Here is a 22,053-nt window from a genome sequence, read left to right on the forward strand (position 1 = left end):
AACTTAAGCACAACTCAAATTGTCGTTTATTTTTCCATAATGGTTCCTGCTGCCAATTCAGGGGTCCATGTAGGCAATTATTCCTTCCCAAATATTTCCTTCCCACTTGTATAATAGCAGAATTTTTTTTTGGAATAATAAAAAATTATTATAGAGTTTCCTGGAAGGCGCTCCCATTAGAAGAAATTCCAAATCTGGATGAGTCAACAAGGTGTCTTCATAAATGATGACAATTTAAACCATTAAAAGTAATCAAATTGATTAAAAATGGTATATATCTTCTATTAAAATATCATACAACGCGTTTCGGCTTCACAAAGCCTTCATCAGGTGTCTGAAGGTACAAATTTTTGAGCAGGGATTTTATATCTTTCCATATCCTAATGGGTGGAGTTCTCCATATAGGGTGACATATCATAAGCAGAAATGCCAAGGAGCTGAGGAGCTGTCCAGATGTTAACATTTCTAATGAACTGTTTTGAAGTATTCCTTCCTCTAGAAGATGACAACCATTATCACCACCAACACAGTTATCATAAAAGTAGTCCCCTAAGTTTCTCAACATGAATTGGTTTTTCCTTGATATCTCCTTCCTACCATAGGTCATCAATGAATGTAAGATCAGTAGGGGGGATCTTATTCTCAACCAGCAAAATAAAGTGGGAGCAACAATCGATGGAGCTGCAGCATCTGTTACAAGACTGTTCGCAAAAGTGTGACTAGTCCTGGTATTGCTGGTCAGCCATGAACAGCCCCGGTTAGTTGAATGGGCTGAGCTGCTTCATCAGGCACAGTCACGCTCATATTGACCTTTCTGTACCTGATCTTCAAAGCACAAGGTAATAGAATAGGATTGGTGGTGGTATTCGGGTGAAGAAACACCAGATCTTCAAAGTACAAGGTAATAGAATAGGATCGGTGGTGGTATCCGGGTGAAGAAACATATAAATCAAGAACAACGCATTTTGGAGTGGGATCAACTCCTTCTGAAAGCACCACTCCAGCGTTTTTCTTTTTTTTTCAGTACTGGAGGGGTGCTTCTAATGTAAGGTCCCTGACTCCTGTCCTCATACTCAACCTCCGGTTGCTTCATATATTTTTTAGCTCCCCTCTGGTCCTGCAGCGCCATTTTGCGACCGCAACTTCTGACTGGCAAGAAGTCAGAAGTTTCATCACAAGCTCTCAATGTAATTCTATGAGAGCCAGAACAAGGCTTTCACAGACTTGTATTGAGTTGTGACCCCTGGCTCACTAGATGAAACACGGGAGCGAGCTGGCAGGTTACAAACTGCTGGAGACCGACGGGAGTGACGGCAATAGAAGGTTAAGATGGCTGCAGGTGACTATAGGAGTAACGTTAGGGACCTTAGGTTAGAAGCACCACTCCAGTGGTAAAATAATTTAAAAAAACCTGAAGTGATGTTTGAAGAAGAAGTTGATCCAACTCAGAAATGCGCTGTTTTGAACAAAACTGTTCCTCCAATTTCTGTGATATCCTTGGCAGCACATGGACTCCACCACCAATCGTTCTCCTTTACCTTGTATTTCCCTCTCTACCTGGGTAGGTGCGAGTGTAGCAGCTGGAGCAGCAGCCTCCCAGTGTTTGCTTCTTAACGTATATCGGATTTGTGCTGCATACATCCACCTAGGTGAGCGGCTCACATCCTATCACTTCCCCAATTATTCTGTGTTTTTACACAGGGAGAACCTCTTTTCTTTGTTTTTCTTTGATCTGCAAAGTAGCATTATACCCCGATTAAAGGGATTGTCAATCTCAATAGAAAAAAAAAAAAAACATAAAATAAAAACTAAAAGGTAATTTTCTGCAAATTGCCTTTGTAGTCAATTACATTAGCAGCCCGTATCCGCCTGTTCAGTGCTTGACACTGGATATTTTTTTTTGTGTCGGCACTTGACCAGAGCAGTGTGAGTGCTAATTTCAGTAGCTAAGCTAGCCCCCTTCTCTATCACACCCATTGTAAAGATAGAGATGCCTGGTTTAGCTATTAAAATAAGCAGTGGAAAAAAAATGTTCCATATGAACTATACAGAATACATGTCGAAATCTGTGCTGTGTATCCGGTGTGCCAGCACCAGAGACATTGAAAGCTTTGTAGCAGTCTGGGAGATCAGAGGGAATTAGTGTTCATTACACGGTGCTTGATACATGATGAAGTAAAAGGCAGGGATGAGTTTACTGCTGTGATTCCCAATTATTTCACATTTGCACTAAGTATTTTCTACATAACAGAACCTGTTAGAGAAAGTTCACATCCTAAGTAGCCCATCTCCATGGACACCTCACATGATGTCACATCTTTTAGGTCTTTATAAAATGTTTTGTGATTGAAAATTATTTTTCTTTTTAGTTTTCAATGAACAACTAAGTGGAGTGGTTACAGATATAGTGAGGTCTTGGTGCTTAAGGGAACCATTAGTAACTGTCACATAAGTGTTTATTCTCTGTGCTGTGACATCACTGTTTATTATCTCTGTTCTGTAATGTGACAGTGTTTATTATCTCTGTACTGTGACATCATGGTGTTTATTAATTCTCTACTGTTACATCACTGTGTTTGTTATCAATGTACTCTGACATCACTGTTTATTATCTCTCTACTGTGACATCACTGTTTATTATCTCTCTACTGTGACATCACTGTTTATTATCTCTCTACTGTGACATCACTATTTATTATCTCTCTACTGTGACATCACTGTTTATTATCCCTCTACTGTGACATCACTGTTTATTATCTCTCTACTGTGACATCACTGTTTATTATCTCTCTACTGTGACATCACTATTTATTATCTCTCTACTGTGACATCACTGTTTATTATCCCTCTACTGTGACATCATTGTTTATTATCTCTCTTCTGTGACATCACTGTTTATTATCCCTCTACTGTGACATCACTGTTTACTATCCCTCTGCTGTGACATCATTGTTTATTATCCCTCTTCTGTGACATCACTGTTTATTATCTCTCTACTGTGACATCACTGTTTATTATCCCTCTACTGTGACATCACTGTGTTTAAGTTGTTACCGTGATAAATGAGCTGCTCAGTGGGTAGTTCCGTTACTTTACAACACTGGAGTCCTGAGTTCAAATCCCTCCAAAAGCAACATCTGCCAGGCCTTTGCATGTTTTCCCCATGTTTATATGGGTTGCCTTCAATGGTATATCAATAGGGAATTTAGGTTTGGGGGACAACGATGATGCCTGTAAAATGCTGCGGAATATGATAACATGATATAAGCAAGCACAATAAATGTTGTTTTTCAGACAACCACTTCAAGGGTGCAGAGTTTCAGATGTATGTGGAATAAGTACTTTTGGAGACATGGGGGGGTCAGTAGATGCCCTGGTCTGCTAGTCGAAAACGCATTGACCACGGATCATACCACCAAACACCCACTCTCCTATTACCATGGGCATAACACTACTCAGACAACACAGGGTGAGAGTAAAACAGTGTGGCAATACTTTATTGAACCACAAACTAGGCAAATAACTTAGATAACAGCACAATATGTTACATCAAATGTCAACTTACAAGTCAATACTGCAGGCTTATACAAACAAAAGTCTGTGCATTTATGACCAACCAGAAAGAAACAAATAAATTCAAAAGTCAACATATAGATAACAGTCTATTCCTTCTGGCTTGCTGAAAATAGACATCTGAATAATTAAGATAAAATGTTATATCGTCACAGTAGTTGATATAGTCTGAGAGGAAACCTAGGAGTGCCATTAGTCCTGTAGCACTTAAAGGGAACCTGTAAAATTCCCTAAGGCACCCAAATTGCCACCAATATTATACATTTTAATCAAGTGTCTGATGTGAGAAAACTCTAGAGCTAAGAGTGGCAGAAACTCTTTTCTTTCACTATTCATGACTTGCTAATTAGTCAGGACTAGTTTGTCGGGGCATTGGTTACTCTGGACTAGTGCTGGCCTTAAGAGTTTGCTCGCACTTTTGTATAAATCGGACAAGTGTAATGTGAGAAAGAAAGGTGTTGCACTCGGACCAATGTTATTCAATGAAACAATTCAGATCTGCATATTTTTTCTTAGCTGTCTTTGACATGAGAAAAAAATCACAACATGCTGAAATTCCACTCTGAAATCTGATGGGTGTGAGAAAAAAATTGGATGCCATATGGACCATCAGTATGGCATTCGATTTTTACAATTCTGTATGACATCTTCTTCGCTGTACCCTGGCATATATTAAGTTCAGAATTTTGTGCACCTACATGAAAGCTTCTACACTAAAGCTAAGACTGGGCATCGTGAAGGACTGGGCACCATGAAGGACTGGGCACCGTGAAGGACTGGGCACTGTGAAGGACTGGTGTTATGACCTGGTGGTTAAGAGGCCACACTGATATGACCTGGTGGCTAAAACGCAACATGGGACGAGCTCTGAGGAGGTGGTATCTCTACTGACCGCAGTTCCTAATCCTAACAACAACACTAGTAATAGCCATGGGATGTTCCTGACTCTCCCTAGACACCTCGTCACAGCCTAAGAGCTAACTACCCCTAAAGTAGGAAATAGAAAGCTATCTTGCCTCAGAGAAACCCCCAAAGGAAAGACAGCCCCCCACAAATATTGACTGTGAGTGGAGAGGGAAATGACGTACACAGAAATGAAATCAGATTTCAGCAAAGGAGGCCAATACTAAACTTGACAGAGAGAAAAGGATACTGTGCGGTCAGTATTAAAAACTACAAAATCCACGCAGAGTTTACAAAAATGAACTCCACACCGACTCACGGTGTGGAGGGGCAAATCTGCTTTCCCAGAGCTTCCAGCTAGCCTGAATATGACATAGTGACAAGCTGGACACAAAGAGACATATTTGCAGAGCAATAGAGTCCAAACAAATGGACAAACAAAAACTAGCAAAAACTTATCTTTTGCTGACAAGGACAGGCCATATGAGAAATCCAAGGAGAGAACCAAATCCAACCAAGAACATTGACAGCTGGCATGAACTAAAGCCCAGAGCAGGTTTAAATAACAAACCCAGGCAAGGCGATCAGTGGAGGCAGCTGCTACAGCTACCTAAAGGAGCAGCAGTTCCACTCGAAACCACCAGAGGGAGCCCAAGGGCAGAACTCACAAAAATACCATTAGCAACCACAGGAGGGAGCTCCAGAACGGAATTCACAACAGTACCCCCCCCTTGAGGAGGGGTCACCGAACCCTCACCAGAGCTCCCAGGCCGATCAGGACGAGCCAAATGGAAACCACGAACCAAATCGGCAGCATGAACATCGGAGGCAACAACCCAAGAATTATCCTCCTGGCCATACCCCTTCCACTTGACCAGATATTGGAGCTTCCGCCTCGAAAAACGAGAATCCCAAATCTTCTCCACCACATATTCCAATTCCCCCTCAACCAACACCGGAGCAGGAGGATCAACGGAGGGAACCATAGGTACCACATATCTCTGCAACAAGGATCTATGGAACACATTATGAATGGAAAAAGAAGCTGGAAGGGCCAAACGAAAAGACACCGGATTGATAATTTCAGAAATTTTATAAGGCCCAATAAAGCGAGGCTTGAACTTAGGGGAAGAAACCTTCATAGGAACATGACGAGAAGACAACCAGACCAAATCCCCAACACGAAGCCGGGGACCAACACACCGACGACGGTTAACAAAACGTTGAGCCTTTTCCTGAGACAACGTCAAATTGTCCACCACATGAGTCCAAATTTGCTGCAACCTGTCCACCACAGAATCCACACCAGGACAGTCAGAAGGCTCAAGCTGCCCCGAAGAAAAACGAGGATGAAAACCAAAGTTACGAAAAAAGGCGAAACCAAGGTAGCCGAACTAGCCCGATTATTAAGGGCAAACTCGGCCAACGGCAAAAAGATCACCCAATCATCCTGATCAGCAGACACGAAGCATCTCAAATAGGTTTCCAAGGTCTGATTGGTTCGCTCCGTTTGGCCATTTGTCTGAGGATGGAATGCTGAAGAAAAAGACAAATCAATGCCCATTCTAGCACAAAAGGACCGCCAAAACCTAGAAACGAACTGGGAACCTCTGTTCAGACACAATATTCTCCGGAATACCATGTAAACGAACCACATGCTGAAAAAATAATGGAACCAAATCAGAGGAGGAACGCAACTTAGGCAACGGTACCAAATGGACCATCTTAGAAAAACGGTCACAAACCACCCAGATGACAGACATCTTCTGAGAAACAGGAAGATCAGAAATAAAATCCATGGAAATATGCGTCCAGGGCCTCTCAGGAATAGGCAAAGGCAAAAGCAACCCACTGGCACGGGAACAGCAAGGCTTAGCCCGAGCACAGGTCCCACAGGACTGCACAAACGAACGCACATCCCGTGACAAGGAAGGCCACCAAAAGGACCTAGCCACCAAATCTCTGGTACCGAAAATCCCAGGGTGACCAGCCAACACCGAACAATGAACCTCAGAAATTACCCTGCTAGTCCATCTATCAGGAACAAACAGTCTCCCCACTGGACAGCGGTCAGGTATATCAGCCTGAAACTCCTGAAGTACCCGCCGCAAATCAGGGGAGATGGCAAAAAGAATCACCCCCTCCTTGAGGATCCCAGCCGGCTCAAGAATTCCCGGAGAGTCAGGCAAAAAACTCCTAGAAAGGGCATCAGCCTTGACATTCTTAGATCCTGGAATATACGAGACCACAAAATCAAAACGGGAGAAAAACAGAGACCACCGAGCTTGTCTAGGATTCAACCTCTTAGCAGACTCGAGGTAAATCAGATTCTTATGATCAGTCAAGACCACCACGTGATGCTTGGCTCCCTCAAGCCAATGTCGCCACTCCTCAAATGCCCACTTCATAGCCAACAACTCCCGATTGCCGACATCATAATTACGCTCAGCAGGTGAAAACTTTCTGGAGAAGAAAGCACATGGTTTCATCAAAGAGCCATCAGAATTTCTCTGAGACAAAACAGCCCCTGCCCCAATCTCAGAAGCATCAACCTCAACCTGAAAAGGGAGCGAAACATCTGGCTGACACAACACAGGGGCAGAAGTAAAACGACGTTTAAGCTCCTGAAAGGCCTCAACAGCCGCAGAGGACCAATTCATCACATCAGCGCCCTTCTTCGTCAAATCGGTCAGAGGCTTCACCACACTAGAAAAATTAGCAATAAAGCGGCAATAAAAATTAGCAAAGCCCAAAAATTTCTGAAGGCTCTTTACAGATGTGGGTTGAGTCCAATAATGAATGGCCTGGACTTTAACAGGGTCCATCTCAATAGCCAAGGGAGAAAAAATGAAACCCAAAAAAGAAACCTTCTGAACTCCAAAGAGGCACTTAGACCCCTTCACAAACAACGCATTAGCACGAAGGACCTGAAACACCATCCTAACCTGCTTCACATGAGACTCCCAATCATCGGAAAAAAACAAAATATCATCCAAATACACAATCATGAATTTATCCAGATAATTCTGGAAGATATCATGCATAAAGGACTGAAATACCGATGGAGCATTAGAGAGCCCGAATGGCATCACAAGATATTCAAAATGGCCTTCGGGCGTATTAAATGCTGTTTTCCATTCATCACATTGTTTAATACGCACGAGATTATACGCCCCTCGAAGGTTGATTTTAGTAAACCAACTGGCACCCTTAATCCGAGCAAACAAATCAGAAAGTAAAGGTAAAGGGTACTGGAATTTGACCGTGATCTTATTGAGAAGGCGATAATCTATACAGGGTCTCAAGGAGCCATCCTTCTTGGCAACAAAGAAGAATAACAACAAAGCAATATCTGTGTTTGGGTATAAATCATACAGATAATCCCAATAACAATAAACAAAAATACAGCAAAAAATGGGATGAATATAAAACGTAACTTTTAATACTATAAAAGACCATAAAAAACAAGTCACCCACGTGAACAAAAACACACAAATTGGGGCAAAGTCTCCACCATAGGATATGATGGTCCCTGGAGACTAATAAGCCCCTCACAGGATTAAAAAAATCCCGACAGCAAAATTGCTGACGAGAAGTACATTACTGGGGTGTGATAAATACAAAGGCTGTAAGGCTGTTTGCACGATTACAACAAATACAGCACCACACCCTCAGTCGCATAACAGAACGTACAGAAAAAACAGTAATGGCAAACACTATAGGAAATGCCTACTGATTCCTCTAAGCATAAAAAAGGAACGGTCTTACCAGTTCCATAGAAGAAGGAGGGCAACGGAGCACCGGATATTCCCTTGTTTAGGCAGATATCCAGAAGGCGAAGGGAAGACAGTCCCTATATCATTCCCTATGGGGCTATCGATAGACTATCCCCAATGCTCCTGCCCTTACAAGGGCAGTCCACAGCTACCCCTGTATATAGAAATGCCCTGCACTCTCCCTGGAGTTTCGTCCCGATCTCCAATCCAGCACTGGATTATGTACCTGTAACCATGGAAAACCCAGCACAACAACATCATGCAAATTATGCAACACCAAAAAGCGAATATTTTCCTGATGTGCTGGAGCCATGTACATGGTTAACTGTGTCCAGTACTGAGGTTTATTCTTGGCCAATGGCGTAGCATCAATCCCCCTTAAGGGAATAGGGCTCTGCAAAGGCTCCAAGGAAAAACCACAGCGCTTGGCAAATTCTAAGTCCATTAAGTTCAGGGCAGCGCCAGAATCCACAAATGCCATAACAGAAAAGGACGACAATGAGCAAATCAGGGTAACAGACAAGAGAAATTTAGGCTGTACAGTACTAATAGTAACAGACCTAGGGACCCTCTTAGTACGCTTAGGGCAATCAGAAATAGCATGAGCAGAATCACCACAGTAAAAACACAGGCCATTCTGACGTCTGAATTTCTGCCTTTCTGCTCTAGTCAAAATCCTATCACATTGCATAGGCTCAGGACTCTGCTCAGAGGACACTGCCATATGGTGCACCACCTTGCGCTTGCGCAGCCGCCAATCAATCTGAATGGCCAAAGACATTGACTCATTCAGACCAGCAGGCGTGGGAAACCCCACCATAACATCTTTAAGGGCTTCAGAAAGACCCTTTCTGAAAATCGCTGCCAGGGCATACTCATTCCATTTTGTGAGCACAGACCACTTTCTAAATTTCTGGCAGTATACTTCTGCTGCTTCCTGACCCTGACACAGAGCCAGCAAAGTTTTTTCTGCCTGATCCACAGAATTAGGCTCGTCATACAGCAATCCGAGCGCTTGAAAAAATGCGTCAATATTGAGCAATGCAGGATTTCCTGGGTCAAGGGAGAATGCCCAGTCCTGCGGGTCGCCACGCAGCAAAGAAATAACAGTCTTCACCTGCTGAATGGGGTCACCAGAGGAACGGGGTCTCAGAGCAAAAAACAATCTGCAATTATTTTTGAAGTTCAAAAATTTAGGTCTATCCCCAGAAAACAAATCAAGAATAGGAATTCTAGGCTCTAATACCGGAGTCTGGACAACATAATCTTGGATACTCTGTACCCTTGCAGCGAGTTGATCCACACGCAAGGACAGACCCTGAACTGTTGTGGATTCTGTTTGTGGGCTCCCTCTGGTGGTTACTGCTGGTACTGGGTGACTTTGGTGGGTTGCGGCCTTTGGTTTCCACCTGTCCATCAGTGGCTGGGTGTTTCCTATTTTACCTGGCCTTTCTGTCATTTCCCTTGCCGGCTATCAATGTATTCAGATGTGCTCTGTTTGGTTCCTGCCTACCTGCTCCCAGATCTTTCAGGATAAGCTAAGTGCTGATTTTCAGTTGTTTGGTTTTTTGTCCAGCTTGCTTATTATGTCTCTATGCTAGCTGGTAGCTCTAGTGGACTGAGGTTCTCCCCATGTGCCATGAGTTGGCACATGGGTTCTTGTAATCTCAGGATGGTTTTTTTGATTAGGGTTTTTTGCTGACCGCTCAGTCCCCTTTTGTATCGTTCTGCTTTCTAGTTTACAGCGGGCCTCAATTTGCTAAAACTATATATATATCATCTCTATGTGTGTGCCTTCCTCTCATTTCACCGTCAATACATGTGGGGGGCAACTATATCTTTTGGGGTTCATTCCGCTGGAGGCAAGTGAGGTCTTTATTTTCTCTGTAGTGCTAGTTAGCTCTTAGGCTGGTGCATGGCGTCTAGAACCAACGTAGGCACGCTCCCTGGCTATCTCTAGTTGCGTTTGTCAGGCGTAGGGCAGCGGTCAGCCCAGGTTCCATCACCCTAGAGCTCGTCCGTAATATTTTTGTACTTTACTTGTCCTGTGCTATCCCTAGCCATTGGGATTCATGACTGTATAGCCGGCCAACAAAGTGTTAATTGTTTGGGCTGAAGCAGGAGAAAGAGAAGTGTTTAAGGGAAATTTTTTTTTTTTTTTTCCCTTCAGAGTTTTGCTGCCTAGCCCTTAATTGCTGTCTAGCTGCTTCTTACCTCCTCTTAACCCTTGAATGGCTCTGATCTTAGCTGTTTAACATGGATGTCCAGAGTTTGGCTTCCAGCCTGAGTAATCTCGCGGCAAAAGTTCAAAACATACAGGATTTTGTTGTTCACACTCCCATGTCTGAACCTAGAATTCCTATTCCAGAGTTCTTTTCTGGAGATAGATCTACCTTCCTGAATTTCAGGAACAATTGTAAATTGTTTCTTTCTTTAAAATCTCGCTCCTCTGGAGACCCTGCTCAACAGGTCAAGATTGTAATATCTTTCCTGCGGGGCGACCCTCAGAGTTGGGCATTTGCATTGGCACCAGGGGATCCTGCATTGCTCAGTGTGGATGCGTTTTTTCTGGCATTGGGATTGCTCTATGAGGAACCTAACCTGGAGATTCAGGCTGAAAAGGCTTTATTAGCCCTCTCTCAGGGGCATGATGAAGCGGAGATATATTGTCAGAAGTTTCGGAAATGGTCGGTGCTTACTCAGTGGAATGAGTGCGCCCTGGCTGCAAACTTCAGAAATGGTCTTTCTGAGGCCATTAAGGATATTATGGTGGGGTTCCCTACGCCTACAGGTCTGAATGAGTCTATGGCTATGGCCATTCAGATTGATCGGCGTTTACGGGAGCGCAAACCCGTGCACCAGTTGGCGGTGTCTTCTGAACAGGCACCTGAGACTATGCAATGTGATAGAATTCAGTCCAGAAGTGAACGGCAAAATTATAGGCGGAAAAATGGATTGTGTTTCTATTGTGGTGATTCAGCTCATGTTATATCAGCATGCTCTAAACGCACAAAAAGGGTTGATAAATCTTTTGCCATTGGTACTCTGCAGCCTAAGTTCATTTTGTCTGTGACTCTGATTTTTTCACTGTCTTCCATTTCCGTCGATGCCTATGTGGATTCGGGCGCTGCCCTGAGTCTTATGGATTGGTCATTTGCTAAACGCTGCGGTTTTAGTCTGGAACCTCTGGAAGTTCCTATTCCTCTGAAGGGAATTGACTCTACACCATTGGCTATGAATAAACCACAGTATTGGACACAAGTGACCATGCGCATGACTCCCGTTCATCAGGAGGTGATTCGCTTCCTTGTACTTTATAATTTACATGATGTACTAGTGCTTGGTCTGCCATGGTTACAAACTCATAATCCTGTCCTGGACTGGAAAACAATGTCTGTGTTAAGCTGGGGATGTCAGGGGGTTCATGATGATGCACCTCCGATTTCAATCGCTTCATCTACTCCTTCTGAGATCCCTGCGTTTTTGTCTGACTATAGGGATGTTTTTGAGGAGCCTAAGCTCAATTCGCTCCCTCCGCATAGAGATTGTGACTGTGCTATAGAATTGATTCCTGGCAGTAAGTTCCCTAAGGGTCGTTTATTTAATCTGTCACTGCCAGAGCATACTGCTATGCGGAATTATATTAAGGAGTCCTTGGAAAAGGGACATATTCGTCCATCTTCGTCACCTCTGGGAGCAGGTTTTTTTTTTGTGGCAAAAAAAGATGGTTCCCTGAGGCCTTGTATAGATTATCGCCTTCTGAATAAGATTACAGTCAAGTATCAGTATCCATTGCCATTATTGACTGATTTGTTTGCTCGCATTAAGGGGGCTAGGTGGTTCACTAAGATAGATCTTCGCGGTGCGTATAATCTGGTGCGGATAAAACAGGGTGATGAGTGGAAAACCGCATTTAATACGCCTGAGGGCCATTTTGAGTATTTGGTAATGCCTTTTGGACTCTCCAATGCTCCGTCAGTCTTTCAGTCCTTTATGCACAATATTTTCCGTGAATATCTGGATAAGTTTATGATTGTGAATTTGGATGATATTTTGGTGTTTTCTGATGACTGGGAGTCTCATGTTCTACAGGTCAGGAAGGTGTTTCGGGTTCTGCGGGCCAATTCTCTGTTTGTGAAGGGCTCAAAGTGTCTCTTCGGAGTCCAGAAGATTTCTTTTTTGGGGTACATTTTTTCTCCTTCTACTATTGAGATGGATCCCGTCAAGGTTCAGGCGATTTGTGACTGGACACAACCTACATCTGTTAAGAGCCTTCAGAAGTTCTTGGGGTTTGCTAATTTTTATCGTCGGTTCATTGCTAATTTTTCCAGTATTGTTAAACCTTTGACTGATTTGACTAAAAAGGGTGCTGATGTTGCTGATTGGTCTCCTGCGGCCGTGGAGGCCTTTCGGGAACTTAAGCGCCGGTTTTCTTCTGCTCCTGTGTTGTGTCAACCAGATGTTTCACTTCCTTTTCAGGTTGAGGTTGATGCTTCCGAGATTGGAGCGGGGGCGGTTTTGTCGCAGAGAAGTTCTAATGGCTCGGTGATGAAGCCATGTGCATTCTTCTCTAGAAAATTCTCGCCCGCCGAGCGCAATTATGATGTGGGTAATCGGGAGCTTTTGGCCATGAAGTGGGCATTTGAGGAGTGGCGTCATTGGCTTGAGGGTGCTAAACATCGTGTGGTGGTCTTGACTGATCACAAGAATCTCATTTACCTTGAGTCTGCCAGGCGTTTGAATCCTAGACAGGCTCGTTGGTCGTTGTTTTTTTCTCGTTTCAATTTCGTGGTTTCATACCTGCCAGGTTCAAAGAATGTGAAGGCAGATGCTCTTTCCAGGAGTTTTGTGCCTGACTCTCCTGGAGACTCTGGGCCTACTGGTATCCTTAGGGATGGGGTAATATTGTCCGCCGTATCCCCAGACTTGCGACGTGCATTGCAGGAGTTTCAGGTGGATAAACCGGATCGTTGTCCACCAGAAAGACTGTTTGTTCCGGATGATTGGACCAGTAGAGTCATCTCCGAGGTCCATTCTTCTGTGTTGGCTGGTCATCCTGGAATATTTGGTACTAGAGACTTGGTGGCCAGGTCTTTTTGGTGGCCTTCCTTGTCTAGGGATGTGCGTACCTTTGTGCAGTCTTGTGAAGTGTGTGCTCGAGCTAAGCCTTGCTGTTCTCGGGCCAGTGGGTTGTTGTTATCCTTGCCCATCCCGAAGAGGCCTTGGACGCACATTTCCATGGATTTTATTTCTGATCTCCCGGTTTCACAGAAAATGTCCGTTATCTGGGTTGTGTGTGACCGCTTTTCTAAGATGGTTCATTTGGTGCCCTTGCCTAAGTTGCCTTCCTCCTCTGAGTTGGTCCCTTTATTTTTTCAGAACGTGGTTCGTTTGCATGGGATTCCGGAGAATATCGTTTCTGACAGGGGATCCCAGTTTGTGTCTAGATTTTGGCGGACGTTTTGTGCCAAGATGGGCATTGATTTGTCTTTCTCGTCTGCATTCCATCCTCAGACGAATGGCCAGACGGAGCGAACTAATCAGACCTTGGAAACTTATTTGAGGTGTTTTGTTTCTGCTGATCAAGATGACTGGGTTGCTTTTTTGCCACTGGCCGAATTTGCTCTTAATAATCGGGCTAGTTCGGCCACGTTGGTCTCTCCTTTTTTTTGTAATTCGGGGTTTCATCCTCGTTTTTCCTCTGGTCAGGTGGAGCCTTCGGATTGTCCTGGAGTGGACGTGGTGGTGGACAGGCTACATCAGATTTGGAATCAGGTGGTGGACAATTTGAAGTTATCTCAGGAGAAGACTCAGCAGTTTGCTAATCGCCGTCGCCGCGTGGGTCCCCGACTTCTTGTTGGGGATTTGGTGTGGTTGTCTTCTCGTTTTGTCCCTATGAAGGTCTCTTCTCCTAAGTTCAAGCCTCGGTTCATCGGTCCTTATAGGATCTCGGAGATTCTTAACCCTGTATCTTTTCGTTTGGATCTCCCAGCATCGTTTGCTATTCATAATGTGTTCCATCGGTCGTTGTTGCGGAGGTATGAGGTGCCCGTTGTTCCTTCGGTTGAGCCTCCTGCTCCGGTGCTGGTGGAGGGAGAATTGGAGTATGTTGTTGAGAAGATCTTGGATTCTCGTGTTTCCAGACGCAAACTCCAGTATTTGGTTAAGTGGAAGGGTTATGGTCAGGAGGATAATTCCTGGGTGGTCGCCTCCGATGTTCATGCGACTGATTTGGTCCGCGCCTTCCATAGAGCTCACCCTGATCGCCCTGGGGGTTCTCGTGAGGGTTCGGTGACCCCTCCTCAAGGGGGGGGTACTGTTGTGGATTCTGTTTGTGGGCTCCCTCTGGTGGTTACTGCTGGTACTGGGTGACTTTGGTGGGTTGCGGCCTTTGGTTTCCACCTGTCCATCAGTGGCTGGGTGTTTCCTATTTTACCTGGCCTTTCTGTCATTTCCCTTGCCGGCTATCAATGTATTCAGATGTGCTCTGTTTGGTTCCTGCCTACCTGCTCCCAGATCTTTCAGGATAAGCTAAGTGCTGATTTTCAGTTGTTTGGTTTTTTGTCCAGCTTGCTTATTATGTCTCTATGCTAGCTGGTAGCTCTAGTGGACTGAGGTTCTCCCCATGTGCCATGAGTTGGCACATGGGTTCTTGTAATCTCAGGATGGTTTTTTTGATTAGGGTTTTTTGCTGACCGCTCAGTCCCCTTTTGTATCGTTCTGCTTTCTAGTTTACAGCGGGCCTCAATTTGCTAAAACTATATATATATCATCTCTATGTGTGTGCCTTCCTCTCATTTCACCGTCAATACATGTGGGGGGCAACTATATCTTTTGGGGTTCATTCCGCTGGAGGCAAGTGAGGTCTTTATTTTCTCTGTAGTGCTAGTTAGCTCTTAGGCTGGTGCATGGCGTCTAGAACCAACGTAGGCACGCTCCCTGGCTATCTCTAGTTGCGTTTGTCAGGCGTAGGGCAGCGGTCAGCCCAGGTTCCATCACCCTAGAGCTCGTCCGTAATATTTTTGTACTTTACTTGTCCTGTGCTATCCCTAGCCATTGGGATTCATGACACTGAACCTCCATATCAGCACCAAAATCCTGAACCACCCAGAGATTAAGGGGAAAAAAAAGACAAAACAAGCTACAAAGGAAAAAAAAAAACCTCAGAACTTTCTTTTCCCTCTTTTGAGATGCATTTAACACATTGTGGGCCAGCTGTACTGTTATGACCTGGTGGTTAAGAGGCCACACTGATATGACCTGGCGGCTAAAACGCAACATGGGATGAGCTCTGAGGAGGTGGTATCTCTACTGACCGCAGTTCCTAATCCTAACAACAACACTAGTAATAGCCGTGGGATGTTCCTGACTCTCCCTAGACACCTCGTCACAGCCTAAGAGCTAACTACCCCTAAAGTAGGAAATAGAAAGCTATCTTGCCTTAGAGAAAACCCCCAAAGGAAAGACAGCCCCCCACAAATATTGACTGTGAGTGGAGAGGGAAATGACGTACACAGAAATGAAATCAGATTTCAGCAAAGGAGGCCAATACTAAACTTGATAGACAGAGAGAAAAGGATACTGTGCGCTCAGTATTAAAAACTACAAAATCCACGCAGAGTTTACAAAAATGAACTCCACACCGACTCACGGTGTGGAGGGGCAAATCTGCTTTCCCAGAGCTTCCAGCTAGCCTGAAAATGACATAGTGACAAGCTGGACAAAAAGAGACATATTTGCAGAGCAATAGAGTCCAAACAAATGGACAAACAAAAACTAGCAAAAACTTATCTTTTGCTGACAAGGACAGGCCATATGAGAAATCCAAGGAGAGAACCAAATCCAACAAAGAACATTGACAGCTGGCATGAACTAAAGCCCAGAGCAGGTTTAAATAACAAACCCAGGCAAGGCGATCAGTGGAGGCAGCTGCTACAGCTACCTAAAGGAGCAGCAGTTCCACTCGAAACCACCAGAGGGAGCCCAAGGGCAGAACTCACAAAAATACCATTAGCAACCACAGGAGGGAGCTCCAGAACGGAATTCACAACAGACTGGGCACTGTGAATGATGGGCACTGTGAAGAACTGGGCACCGTGAAAGACTGGGCACTGTGAAAGACTGGGCACTGTGAACGATGGGTACTGTGAAGGACTGGGCACCGTGAAGGTTTGGGCATTGTGAAGGACTGGGCACTGTGAAGGACTGGGCACTGTGAACGATGGGTACTGTGAAGGACTGGGCACCGTGAAGGACTGGGCAGTGTGAAGGACTGGGCACTGTGAATGATGGGCACTGTGAAGAACTGGGCACCGTGAAAAACTGGGCACTGTGAAAAACTGGGCACTGTGAACGATGGGTACTGTGAAGGACTGGGCACGTGAAGGTTTGGGCATTGTGAAGGACTGGGCACTGTGAAGGACTGGGCATTGTGAAGGACTGGGCACTGTGAAGGACTGGCCACTGTGAACAATGGGCACTGTGAAGGACTGGGCACTGTGAAGGACAGGGCTCTGTGAAGGACAGGGCGCTGTGAAGGACAGGGTGCTGAGAACGATGGGTACTGTGAAGGACTGGGCACTGTGAAGGTTTGGGCACTGTGAAGGACTGGGCACTGTGAATGATGGGTACTGTGAAGGACTGGGCACTGTGAAGGACTGGGCACTTTGAAGGACTGGGCACTGTGAACGATGGGTACTGTGAAGGACTGGGCACCGTGAAGGTTTGGGCACTGTGAAGGACAGGGCGCTGTGAAGGACAGGGCTCTGTGAAGGACAGGGCGCTGTGAAGGACAGGGTGCTGAGAACGATGGGTACTGTGAAGGACTGGGCACTGTGAAGGTTTGGGCACTGTGAAGGACTGGGCACTGTGATTGATGGGTACTGTGAAGGACTGGGCACTGTGAAGGACTGGGCACTTTGAAGGACTGGGCACTGTGAACGATGGGTACTGTGAAGGACTGGGCACCGTGAAGGTTTGGGCACTGTGAAGGACTGGGCATTGTGAAGGACTGGGCATTGTGAATGATGGGTGCTGTGAAGGACAGGGCACTGTGAAGGACTGGGCACTTTGAAGGACTGGGCACTGTGAAGGACTGGCCACTGTGAACGATGGGCACTGTGAAGGACTGGGCACTGTGAAGGACAGGGCACTGTTAAGGACAGGGCGCTGTGAAGGACAGGGGGCTGTGAAGGACAGGGCGCTGTGAAGGACTGGGCGCCGTGAAGATGTCAATCATGCAGAGTGAGAGGAATTATAGCATCCAAGGCCGCGACCAGTCTAGAGGCATAGACACCACACCGTGCTAGTTCTGGCTAATTGCAAAAGTGTTATTGCTGCTGATAGCTCCAACTTTCTCATACCAGATACTTGATTAAAATGCAGAAATATGGTATAGGGCTCTGTATGATATTGATGACAGTTTAGGAACTTTAGGAAACATAGATAGAATCTCTATAAGGGATGAACGAAGAAGACCTTAAATAATTTGGTAGCGTTAAACACAAATGATAACCTACGTGAGAGGGAAAATGGAAGCGACGTATCGAAACAAACCCCACATAGTAGTAATTGTTCAGTCAGTAAGAAATCTCCAAAGAGATTTGACTTTCAATGGAGAATTAAATATGCACACATCTCATTGATTAATTTTGCTGGAATTGAAAGAGCAAAATGCAGGACTGAAGGCTATATTGCGTGAATGTTGCTGTAGGGGACTGAGAAATCTGCATCTCAGGTTAATAGAGAAGAATAATCGCCGGAATTGCCTCTTTTCTACTTGTACTTCTCAAGGTTATCTGAGGCTTTCACTCTGCACTGTATGAATCCTAAGAGGTTGTCGCTGCATTGATATTACAGAGGTACTGTACATGTTTACTGCAGGATAAATGTGAAGGAAATCTATCAAAAACATTTTGTATATTACTGTTTACGTGGAGTTGCTCTGGGCGGCATAACTTGATAACACAATGCATCAAACAGAGAAAATATCTTCATTTTATAGACCGGGAGCATCACGTTCTGCATCATTTGAGTTTTTCTTGTGCTCATGTTGTCATAATGAGATTAATGAATCTCTTAAAGTTCAATTTTGAGGAAGTAGAGATTGGTTAATACAATGTACTCCAAGATCTGTCATGGGGTGTTTGTTTTTAGATGATTGTTCTGGACATAGCCCCTAAGTACTCAGTCAATAGAGATCTAAAATGTATCAGTGAATGGAGAGTAAATATAAAGTCTGGAAATTAAACCTCCAGGACAAAGAGACAGCAGTGAGGTTGGGTTGTAAAGTTTGGAATAGAGCGGAACTTCTTCCCAATGTTTCATTACCACGAAGATACAGGGAAGATGCGCATCAACAAATGTAAAGTATCTTTATAAATTTGTTTGCCTGTTATACTAATTTTGGGCATCTTAACCTCTTAGATCTAACAAGGACAGGGGCATTCACAGCCATGTCAAGACTTAGGTTGGAGTCACACTTACCGTATAAAAAATCGGTCTGATTTTGACAGCCGAGAATCGCACAAATGTTCCCAAACAGTGATCCGCATGTAACCCATTTGCAATGTGAGGATGCGATTTCCTCACATCTAGTAACAGTGTGACATCCGTATGGCATCCGTATGGCATCTGTATGCAATGCGATTTTAACATGAGCTTTTACATACAGCAGTTCTCTCGCTCATGTCAAAATAGCATTGTAAAACACAACTGTAAACTTTGTTTTAATACCAAATAATCTTCAAAACATATATATATATATATATATATATATATATATATATATATATATATATATATACTGTGTATATATATATATATATATATATATATATATATATATATATATATATACACTGCTCAAAAAAATAAAGGGAACACTAAAATACCACATCCTAGATATCTCTGAATGAAATATTCCAGTTGGAAAATTTTTATTCATTGCATAGTGGAATGTGTTCAGAACAATAAAACATAGCGATTATCAATGTAAATCAAAATAAATATCCCATGGAGGTCTGGATTTGGAATGATACTCAAAATCAAAGTGGAAAATCAAATTACAGGCTGATCCAACTTCAGTGAAAATGCCTCATGACAAGGAAAAGATGCTCAGTATTGTGTGTGGCCTCCACATGCCTGTATGACCTCCCTACAACCCCTGAGCATGCTCCTGATGAGACGGCGGATGGTCTCCTGAGGGATCACCTCCCAGATCTGGACTAAAGCATCCGCCAACTCCTGGACAGTCTGTGGTGCAACGTGACGTTGGTGGATGGAGCGAGACATGATGTCCCGGATGTGCTCAATCGGATTCAGGTCTGGGGAATGGGCGGGCCAGTCCAAAGCTTCAATGCCTTCATCTTGCAGGAACTGCTAACACACTCCAGCCACATGAGGTCTGTCATTCTCCTGCATTAGGAGGAACCCAGGGCCAACCGCACCAGCATAAGGTCTCACAAGGAGTCTGAGGAACTCATCTCGGTACATAATGGCATTCAGGCTACCTCTGGCGAGCACATGGAGGTCTGTGCGGCCCTCCAAAGAAATGCCCCCCACACCATTACTAACCAACTGCCAAACCGGTCATGCTGAAGGATGTTCCAGGCAGCAGATTGCACTCCACAGCATCTCCAGACCATGTCACATCTGTCACATGTGCTCAGTGTGAACCTGCTTTCACCTGTTTCATCAGGGCGCCAGTGGTGAATTTGCCAAACCTGGCAAATGCTAAGCGTCCTGCACGGTGTTGGGCTGTTAGCACAAGCCCCATCTGTGGACGTTGGGCCCTCAGACCATCCTTATGGAGTCAATTTCAAACCGTTTGTGCAGACACATGCACATTTGTGGCCTGCTGGAGGTCATTTTGCAGGGCTCTGGCAGTGTTCCTCCTGTTCCTCCTTGCACAAAGGCTGAGGTAGTGGTCCTGCTGCTGGGTTGTTGCCCTCCTACAGCCCCCTCCATGTCTCCTGGTGTACTGGCCTGTCTCCTGATAGCGCCTCCAGCCTATGGACACTACGCTAACAGACACAGCAAACCATCTTGCCACAGCTCGCATTGATGTGCCATCCTGGATGAGCTGCACTACCTGAGCCAATGGTGTGGGTTGTAGAGTCCGTCTCATGCTATCACGAGTGTGAAAGCACAAACAACATTTAAAAGTGACCAAAACATCAGCCAGAAAGCATTGGTACTGAGATGTGGTCTGTGGTCCACACCTGCAGAACCACTAACCACTCCTTTATTGAGTGTGTCTTGATAATTGGCAATAATTTCCATCTGTTGTCTATTCCGTTTGCACAACAGCATGTGAAATTGATTGTCAAACAGTGTTGCTTCCTATGTGGACAGTTTGATATCACAGAAGATTGATTTACTTGGAGTTAGATTCTGTTGTTTAAGTGTTCCCTTTATTTTTTGAGCAGTGTATATATATATATATATATATATATATATATATATATATATATATATATATATATATATATATATATACACAGTATATATATATATATATATATATATTCCTCCTATCATCCCTAATTCCACTATGGCGTATTTATTGCTTAATGGATACATTGCATAGGATGACGTATTTTGGATAGGGACGTTTTCCTTTGACATATTTTGTAATATTGTAGGACACCTTGATTATTATGATGTCATGATCTGCATTATCTATATGCCTCATTGTTTCCTTACATATTGTTTCCAATGTCTCATGTATGCTCTCTAAATGTATAACTATTGAGCATTTATGCATTGCTGCTAGTAGTGGCACTATACAGTATATGCACAATATATCACCATGCTATAATTATATCATAATTGATCTGCTTTTGCACTTTATTGCAGTGGTTTCAGGTTAGTTTTAGTGTTATATGTATGGTGTTTAAATAAAATTTCTACTTTTATACATAACTTTTTTATATTGAGGTGAGCGCATCATTGTCGTGTCTCTTGTTTCTCGTTTTACAATTTTTAGAAGCTGTGGTGCCATAACACGGGGTAATGATTAAAGTGGGACCCGATCCTGTAATATGTGCCAGGGGTTCAGATAGCACTCACGAGAAGTGAGCACTGTCCTGTCAATCAGGATCAGGGAACTGCAAGGTATGCAAATTGAGGAAGGCTTTGAGGTGCCCCGAGCTCTTGGCCACACCAAGGGTGTGCCAAAGCCCCCTCATTTGCATATGTAGTATGAAGTGCGTTTAAACTAATTACAACAATTACTGATCCGCTATTTTCCTGGTATTTTGACCTAGCACACTTACCTGTCTACGTCTTTTGTCTGTTCCTTCTGTTTATGATGTACCCTCTTGGCTTTTGACCTTGGACTCTTTGACTGTCCTCACTCATGGCTTGTCTGTGAGAATTGATCCAGTGTCACAATTTCTTTCCTAGGTGAGAACATGAGTACACTCGACAAAAGTGCATGAGAAGAGGAGATGGGGAAGCTTTTCTATGAATCTTAGACAACTAAACCCTTTCTAAGAAGAATAGACAGCTGGCAGTCAAATGAGATGAAGCATCAAATAAAAAGACAGAAGCCTATAAAAATTAACTAGCCATTGTAATACATAAAATGCTAGCCTAAGCAACAATATCTGGATTTACATTACTCCAGCACAAGAAGTTTCAGAGAGGTTTAAACAGAGCAATAAAGGGGAAAAGGATCTCATTTAAGAGATGCAGGTGTGAGGTATAATGATGACCCCAAGGGACATTGGTATAAAATAGGTGACTATACCCTTGATGTCTGATGGCTACTCAAATGGCTGTCAGATGTCAGAAATAA

General features: G+C 44.1%; 1 long non-coding RNA gene across 1 annotated transcript in view; it reads left to right on the forward strand.

Moving 5' to 3' along the window:
• The window catches only part of LOC143809406 (uncharacterized), a 44,238-nt gene extending 22,480 nt beyond the window's left edge, over positions 1 to 21,758 (forward strand). Inside the window, exon 3 of the long non-coding RNA XR_013222268.1 lies at positions 21,660 to 21,758. This is a non-coding gene — a long non-coding RNA (uncharacterized LOC143809406). The remainder of the gene's footprint in view (positions 1 to 21,659) is intronic.
• The last annotated feature ends 295 nt before the right edge of the window (positions 21,759 to 22,053 follow it).

Source organism: Ranitomeya variabilis, chromosome 2 (genome assembly GCF_051348905.1).
Source record: "Ranitomeya variabilis isolate aRanVar5 chromosome 2, aRanVar5.hap1, whole genome shotgun sequence".
Lineage (NCBI taxonomy): Eukaryota > Metazoa > Chordata > Amphibia > Anura > Dendrobatidae > Ranitomeya > Ranitomeya variabilis.